Genomic DNA, 7,848 nt, shown 5'->3' with positions numbered 1-7,848 from the left:
AACGAAGCTTTAAAGTTGGATATTGCTGCAAATCTGATCCTGGGATGGGCTCAATGTTTAGGACAATCTGAATCTGGGAAGGTTCAATCCCTGAGTGACCAAACCTGGGGATGATCTGAACATGGAATTGTGGTAGACTGGGGAGGGTGTACATAGAACATGGAGCATGGAACATTGCGGCGCAGGGCGGGCCCTTCGGCCCACGATGTTGCGCCGACCAGCTTTTAAAAAAAAACAACACTAACCCACTAATCTAGGCCAGTCCCATTTCGTCCATGGACCTGTCCACGGATCTCTTGGACGCCCCCGGACTAGGCGCATTTACGGCTGCGGCTGGCAGGGCATTCCGGTCCCTCGCCGCCCTCTGGGTGGGGAGCCTACCCCTGACATCAGTCCTATAACTGACCCCCCTTAATTTGGGGTCGTGCCCCCTCGTGCTAGATTTCTCCATCCTCGGAAAAAGGCTATCACTATCTACCCTGTCTAAACCTCTAATCATCTTATATGTTTCAATAAGGTCCCCTCTTAGCCGCCTTCTTTCCAGCGAAAACAACCCCAAATCTCTCAGTCTCTCCTCATAGGACCTCCCCTCCATACCAGGCAACATCCTGGTAAACCTCCTCTGCACCCTCTCCAAAGCCTCTACATCCTTCCTGTAATGTGGGGACCAGTACTCCGTACAAGGGTTTAAACTTGGTGAAAGTCTCAATCTGATGCTGGGGAGGGTCCATACTTGGGGAGGCTTAATCAGATTTAGTCAAATACATCCATCCTTTTAATTCAGATTGCCAGCACATTCTATGGGAAAGGTTCCCTGTCTGCCCTCTGAACTGCTTCAATTAAAGCTTCAGTGGATGGATGGATGGAGGTGACTTCATACCGGCGTTCCGACTTTTCATTAGATTTTCAACAGTTACCTGCCTCAAACCTTTTCCTTCTTGCTGCTCAAGTCTGGTTACTAATACCTGCAGCAGACACAGATAATGTTTGATTCATAACTGCCAGTCTCGTTTCCCTTCTCTCTCTGTTCCAGTTAATGTATTGGCGATTGGGATCCTGACTCGTGGGAAGTGCGGCCTCTCCACCTGCACCACGCGTTACCTGGTTGTCATGGCAATAGCGGATCTCCTCGTCTTGGTCACTGACGTTCTATTGAAGAACATCAACGTTTATTTTTTCCCAATATCTTTCCTGTACATCACACCTGTCTGTAGTTTCGTAACTGTGCTGCGCCGGGCATCAACAGACTGCTCTGTCTGGTTTACTGTCGCGTTCACCTTTGATAGATTTGTTGCCATTTGTTTCCAGAAGCTGAGAATAAATTATTGCACCAAGAAAACAGCATCAACAGTTCCAGCAACAACCTGCTTTCTGCTCTGTTCAAAAAACATCCCTTTCTATTTTGTATATCAACCTGGAATGATAATTGATAATGTACCGTTGTATTGTACCACAAAGTTAAGCTATTATACTGACTCTCATGGGTAGGATTTGATTGGTTCAATACAGTTTTAACACCTTTGCTTCCATTTGCATTAATTCTGTTGCTCGATGCTCTGACAGTCAGACACATTTTAGTGGCCAGTCGAGTCCGTAAAGTACTGAAGGGTCAGAGCAATGGAGAGAATCACAGTGACCCAGAGATGGAGAGCAGAAGGAAATCTATGATTTTACTCTTCACCATATCTGGCAGCTTCGTATTTCCGTGGTTGTTAACTGTAATAGATTTTTTATATCATACCATTCGAAGAGCAGATCCCCTATTTTACAATGACTCTGAATATATATTTCCACAAGTAGGGGTGTTGCTGTGGAATTTGAGCTGCTGCACGAACACATTTATTTATGGTGTAACTCAGTCCAAATTCAGAGAACAGATCAAGAATGTGGTGAAATATCGATTTATATCAATTATTCAGCTAATAAATAAAAAATACAGCTGACAGTGCCCGAGAGGCAGCTTCCCTAATCTTGTCCAGTCAATAGATGGAATATTGATCACCAGGCCTTCAGTACCAACATGAAATAAAAGCATACCATTGGATAAGAGGAAGATGTAGGACATGTTTGAAAGGAGGGAAGAGCAGCGTCAGAGCACCACCTGACTGGATGCACAGTGGCAGTCACTCATTCGTGTCCACCATTTCAACTCTCGGATCATCTCTCACACTCAAGGAGTGACGATTTTGCTTTCTTTCTATTTTGAGAAAACGGGGAATTCTGCAGATGCAAAAAAAACCCTTGTTACTAGAATTTCCCTAGGCTATTTCCCCGGTTTGAAATGGTCGCTACGAGAGGACACAGATTTAAGGTGCGGGGAGGAAAGTACAGGAGTGATGTTAGGGGTAGGTTTTTCACTCAGAGGGTGGTGAGTGAATGGAATCAGCTGCTGTCAGTGGTGGTGGAGGCGAACTCGCTGGGGTCTTTTAAAAGACTTCTGGATGAGTATATGGGGTTTAATGGGATTGGGGGTTATAGATAGGTCTATAGATTGGTAGGTGTTGATGTGTCGGCGCAACTCGTGGGCCGAAGGGCCTGTTTGTGCTGTAGTGTTCTATGTTCTATGTTCTATAAGGACACCAAAACTGTACACAATACTCCAGATGTGGCCTCACCAACGCCCTATACAATTGCAGCAAAACATCCCTATCTCTATACTCAAATCCTCTCACTATAAAGGCCAATGTATCAGTTGCCTTCTTTACTGCCTGCTGTACCTGCGCGCTTACTTTCAGCAACTGATGCACAAGGGCACCAAGGTCTCGCTGAGTATCCACCTCTTTCAATTTACACCCATTCAAGTAATAATCCATTTTCCTATTATTGTTACTAAAGTGGATAACCTCACATTTATCCAAATTATACAGCATCTGCCATGCAGATACCCACACAACCTGTCCAAATCATTTGGAGAATTGTGAGCAGTTTTGGGCTCCGTATCTAAGGAAGGATGTGCCGGCCTTGGAAAGGGTCCAGAGGAGGTTCACAAGAATGATCCCTGGAATGAAGAACTTGTCATATGAGGAACGGTTGAGGACTCTGAGTCTGTGCTCATTGGCGTTTGGAAGGATGAGAGGGACCTTATTGAAAGTTACAGGATACTATGAGGCCCGGATAGAGTGTGCAAGGAGAGGATGTTTCCACCAGTAGGTAAAACTAGAACCAAAGGGCACAACCTCAGGCTAAAGGGATGCTCCTTTATAACAGAGATGAGGAGGAATTTCTTCAGCCAGAGAGTGGGGAGTGTGTGGGATTCTTTGCCGCAGAAGGCTGTGGAGGCCAGGTCATTGACCTGGCTAGGGTTAGGTTGATTGGTCATGCTAAAGTTGCCCCTTAGTGTACTAGGATGCTTAGGTTAGAGGGATTACTGGGTAAAATATGTAGGGATATGGGGGTAGGGCCTGGGTGGGATTGTGGTCGGTGCAGACTCGATGGGCCAAAGGGCCTCTTTCTGCACTGTAGGGTTCTATGACTGAGTGTCTTTAAGACAGAGATAGGTTCTTGATTAATCAGGGGATCAGGTGTTATGGGAAAAGGGAGGAGAATGAAGATGAGAAAAATATCAGCCGTGATTGAATGGCAGAGCAGACTTGATGGGCCGAGTTGCCTCATTCTGCTCCTATGTCTTATGCTGAAGCACCTCTGCATCCTCCTCACAGCTCACCTTCTCTCCAACTTGTATCTTCTGCAAATTTGGAGATACACATTCAGTTACCTCTTCCAAATCCAGTCCTAGCACAGATCCCTGAGGAGCCCCACTGGTTACTGACTGCAATCAGAAAAAGATCCATTTATGCCAACTCTTTGCTTTTTATCTGCTAACCAGCTTTCTGTCCATCTCAAGACATTAACCATAATCCTATGTGCTTTAACTTTACATAGCAGTCTGTTATGTCTGTTATGTTCGTCAAAACACTTCTGAAAGGCTAAATAGACCACATCCACTGGTTCTCCTCGATCAACTCTACTAGTTACATCCTCAAAAAATTCCAATAGATTCGTCAAACATGATTTCCCTTTGTAAATCCATGCTGTCTTTATCTGATTATACCACTACCTTCCAAATTCCCTTGTCCTTCTACTTGAAAGTGATTGTGGTTTGGAAGATGCTGTCTAAAGATCTTTGGTAAATTTTTGCAGTGCATCATGTAGCTGGTACACATTGCTGCTACTGAGCGTCGGTGGTGGCGGGATTGAATGTTTCTAGGTGTGGTGCCAATCAAAGTGGCTGTTTTGTCCTGGATGGTGACGAGCTTCTTGAGTGTTTGTTGGTGCTGCACCCATTCAGGTAAGTGGGGAGTATTCCATCACACTCCTGATTTGTGCCTATTTGATGGTGAATAGCTTTTGGGAGTCAGGAGGTGAGTTACTTGCTACAGCATTCCCAGCCTCTGACCTGCTCTTGTAGCCACTGTGAGTCCAGTTGAGTTTCTGGTCAATGGTAACCCCAAGCATGTTGACAGTGGGGGATTCAATGGCTACACCATTGAATGTCAAGGAGCAATGATGAGAATATCTCTCATTGGTGATGGCCAAAACCTGGCATTTGTGTGGCACGAATGTTACTTGCCACTTGTCAGCCCAAGCCTCAATATTGTCCAGATCTTGTTGCATTTGAACATGGACTGCTTCAGAATCTAAGGAGTTGTGAATGATGCTGAACGTTGTGCAATCATTGGCAAACACCCACACTTCTGACCTCATGATGGAGGGAAGGTCATTGATGAAGCAGCTGAAGACAGTTGAGTCTAGGACACTACACTGAGGGACTCCTGCAGAGATGTCCTGGAGTGAGATGACTGAACCTCCACAACCAGAAGCACCTTCCTATGTGCCAGGTATGACTCCAACCAGCGAAGAGTTTGCCCCCGATATCCATTGATTCCATTTTTGCTCGGGCTCCTTGATGCCACACTCAGTTGAATACAGCCCTGATGTCAGGGGCTGTCACTCTCACCTCATCTCTGGAATTCAGCTCTTTTGTTCATGTTTGAACCAAGGCTGTAATGAGGTCAGGAGCTGAGTGACCCTGGCGAAACCCAAACTGGGTATCACTGAGGTTATTGCTGAGCAGGTGCTGCTTGCTCCAGGGGGATGGGAACCTATGTAAGGAGTCCGAGAAGGAGAAAGCAAAATGTGGGGAGAATCAGGAAAAAAAGTAAAAGGAAGAACTCAGGAGATGTTATTAATGGAAGCGTTAGAATTCAAAAAGGTACAAAAACTAGCATAAGGGCACTTTATCTGAATGCTTGTGGCATTCAAAACAAGGTAAATTAGTTGAGAGCACAAATCATTGCGAACGATATGATTTGGTGGCCATTACAGAGGCATGGTTGCAGAATGGTCACGTCTGGGAGTTGAATATCCAGGGGTATCAAACTGTTCAGAAGGACTGACAGGAAAGTAAGGGAGGTGGTGTAGCTCTGACATTTAAGGATGATATCAGGGTGGTAGTGAGAGATGATATGGAAAAAAAGGTTGAATCCATTTGAGTAGAAATTAGAAATAGTAAGGAGAAAAAGTCAATGATAGGTGTAGTCTATAGACCACCAAATAATGACATCATGGTGGGGTGAGAAATAAACAAAGAAATAACTGATATATATAAAACTGTACAGCAATTTATCATGGGGGATTTTAATCTACGTATCAATTTGGTTAAACCACGTTGGTCAAGGCAGCCTTGAGGAGGAGTTCATAGAACGTATCCGCGATAGCTTCCTTGAACAGTATGAAGTGGTTTACATGGACTTCAGCAAGGCGTTTGATAAGGTCCCCCATGCAAGACTTCTCGAGAAGGTGAGAGGGCATGGGATCCAAGGGGCTTTGGCCTTATGGATCCAGAACTGGCTTGCCTGCAGAAGGCAGAGAGTGGTTGTGGATGGGTCTTTTTCTGCATGGAGGTCGGTCACCAGTGGAATGCCCCAGGGATCTGTTCTGGGACCCTTGCTGTTTGTCATTTTCATAAATGACCTGGATGAGGAAGTGGAGGGATGGGTTAGTAAGTTCGCCAACGATACGAAGGTTGGTGATGTTGTGGATAGTCTGGAGGGATGTCAGAAGTTGCAGCGTGACATTGATAGGATGCAAGACTGGGCGGAGAAGTGGCAGATGGACTTCAACGCAGATAAATGTGCAGTGGTCCATTTTGGCAGGACCAACAGGATGCCGGAATACAATATCAAGGGTAGGCGTCTTAGCTGGGTTGAAGAGCAGAAGGATCTTGGGGTCCGGGTCCATAGGACTCTTAAATCAGCCTCGTAGGTGGAGGATGCGGTCAAGAAGGCGTATGGTGTACTGGCCTTCATTAATCGAGGGATTGAGTTTAGGAGTCGGGAGGTAATGCTGCAACTTTATAAGACCCTTGTCAGGCCCCACTTGGAGTACTGTGCGCAGTTCTGGTCACCTCACTACAGGAAGGATGTGGAAGCTATTGAGAGGGTGCAGAGGAGAGTTACAAGGATGTTGCCAGGATTGGGAGGCATGCCTTATGAGGATAGGTTGAGGGAGCTAGGTCTCTTCTCCCTGGAGAGACGAAGGTTGAGAGGCGACCTGATAGAGGTTTATAAAATGTTGAGAGGAATAGATAGGGTGGATTCTCGGAGGCTATTTCCCAGGGCTGAAATGGTCGCTACGAGAGCACACAGGTTTAAGGTGCTGGGAAGCAAGTACAGAGGGGATGTTAGGGGTAAGTTTTTCACTCAGAGGGTGGTGAGTGAGTGGAATCGGCTGCCGTCGGTGGCGGTAGAGGCGAACTCGCTGGGGTCTTTTTTAAAAGTCTTCTGGATGAGTATATGGGATCTAATGGCATTGGAAGTTACAGATAGTAACTTGGTAGGTATAGATATGATCGGCGCAACTTGTGGGCCGAAGGCCCTGTTTGTGCTGTAGTGTTCTATGTTCTATGTAATGGAACCTGCAAGATCATTAATTATTCCCATCTCATTACACTGAACCAGATCTAGGATAGCAAGGGAACAAGCTATCCTAGATCTGGTCCAGTGTAATGAGAGGGGAATAATTAATGATCTTGCAGTTAGGAGTCCTCTAGGAAGAAGCAATCACAGTGTGATTGAATTTAAAATACAGATGGAGTATGAGAGGGTAAAATCCAATACCAAGGTCTTGTGCTTAAACAAAAGATACTACAAAGAGATGAGGAAGGCATTGGCTAAGGTAGACTGGGAGCAAAAACATTATGGTGGGACAATTGAGGAACAGTGGAGAACTTTCAAAGCGATCTTTCACAGTGCTCAGAAAAAGTACATACCAGTGATAAGGAAGGACTGTAGAAAAAGAGATAATCAGCCATGGACATCCAAGGAAATAAAGGAGGGTATCAAACTGAGAGAAAATGCATACAAAGTGGCCAAGATTTGTGGGAACCTAGAGGATTGGGAAATCTTTAAAGGGCAACAGAAAGCCATGAAAAAAGCTATTAAAAAAGGCAAAATAGATTATGAGAGCAAACTAGCTCAGAATATAAAAACAGATAGCAAAAGTTTCTACAAATATATAAAACGAAAAAGAGTGGCTAAAGTAAACATTGGTCCTTTAGAGGATGAGAAGGGGGATGTAATAACTGGAAATGAGAAAATGGCTGAAGCATTGGACAGGAATTTTGTGTTGGTCTTCACAGTGGAAGGCACAAATAACATGCCAAAAAATGATAATAGGAAGCCTATGGCAGGTGAGGACTTCGAAACTATCGTTATCATGTAAGAGTTACTGTTAGGCAAGTTAATGGGGGCTAAAGGTAGACAAGTCTCCTGGTCCTGATGGAATGCATCCCAGGGTACTAAAAGAGATGGTGGGAGAAATAGCAAATGCACTAATGGTAATTTACCA

General features: G+C 45.0%; 1 pseudogene; it reads left to right on the top strand.

The window, feature by feature from the left end:
- Positions 1 to 275: 275 nt before the first annotated feature.
- LOC145359770 (putative G-protein coupled receptor 139) lies at positions 276 to 2,289 on the top strand (annotated as a pseudogene).
- The last annotated feature ends 5,559 nt before the right edge of the window (positions 2,290 to 7,848 follow it).

Source organism: Carcharhinus amblyrhynchos, chromosome 29, assembly GCF_965287045.1.
Source record: "Carcharhinus amblyrhynchos chromosome 29, sCarAmb.v2.hapA, whole genome shotgun sequence".
NCBI lineage: Eukaryota > Metazoa > Chordata > Chondrichthyes > Carcharhiniformes > Carcharhinidae > Carcharhinus > Carcharhinus amblyrhynchos.
Note: the sequence above shows the minus strand (reverse complement) of the source record. Positions and strands in the feature narration are given on the sequence as shown.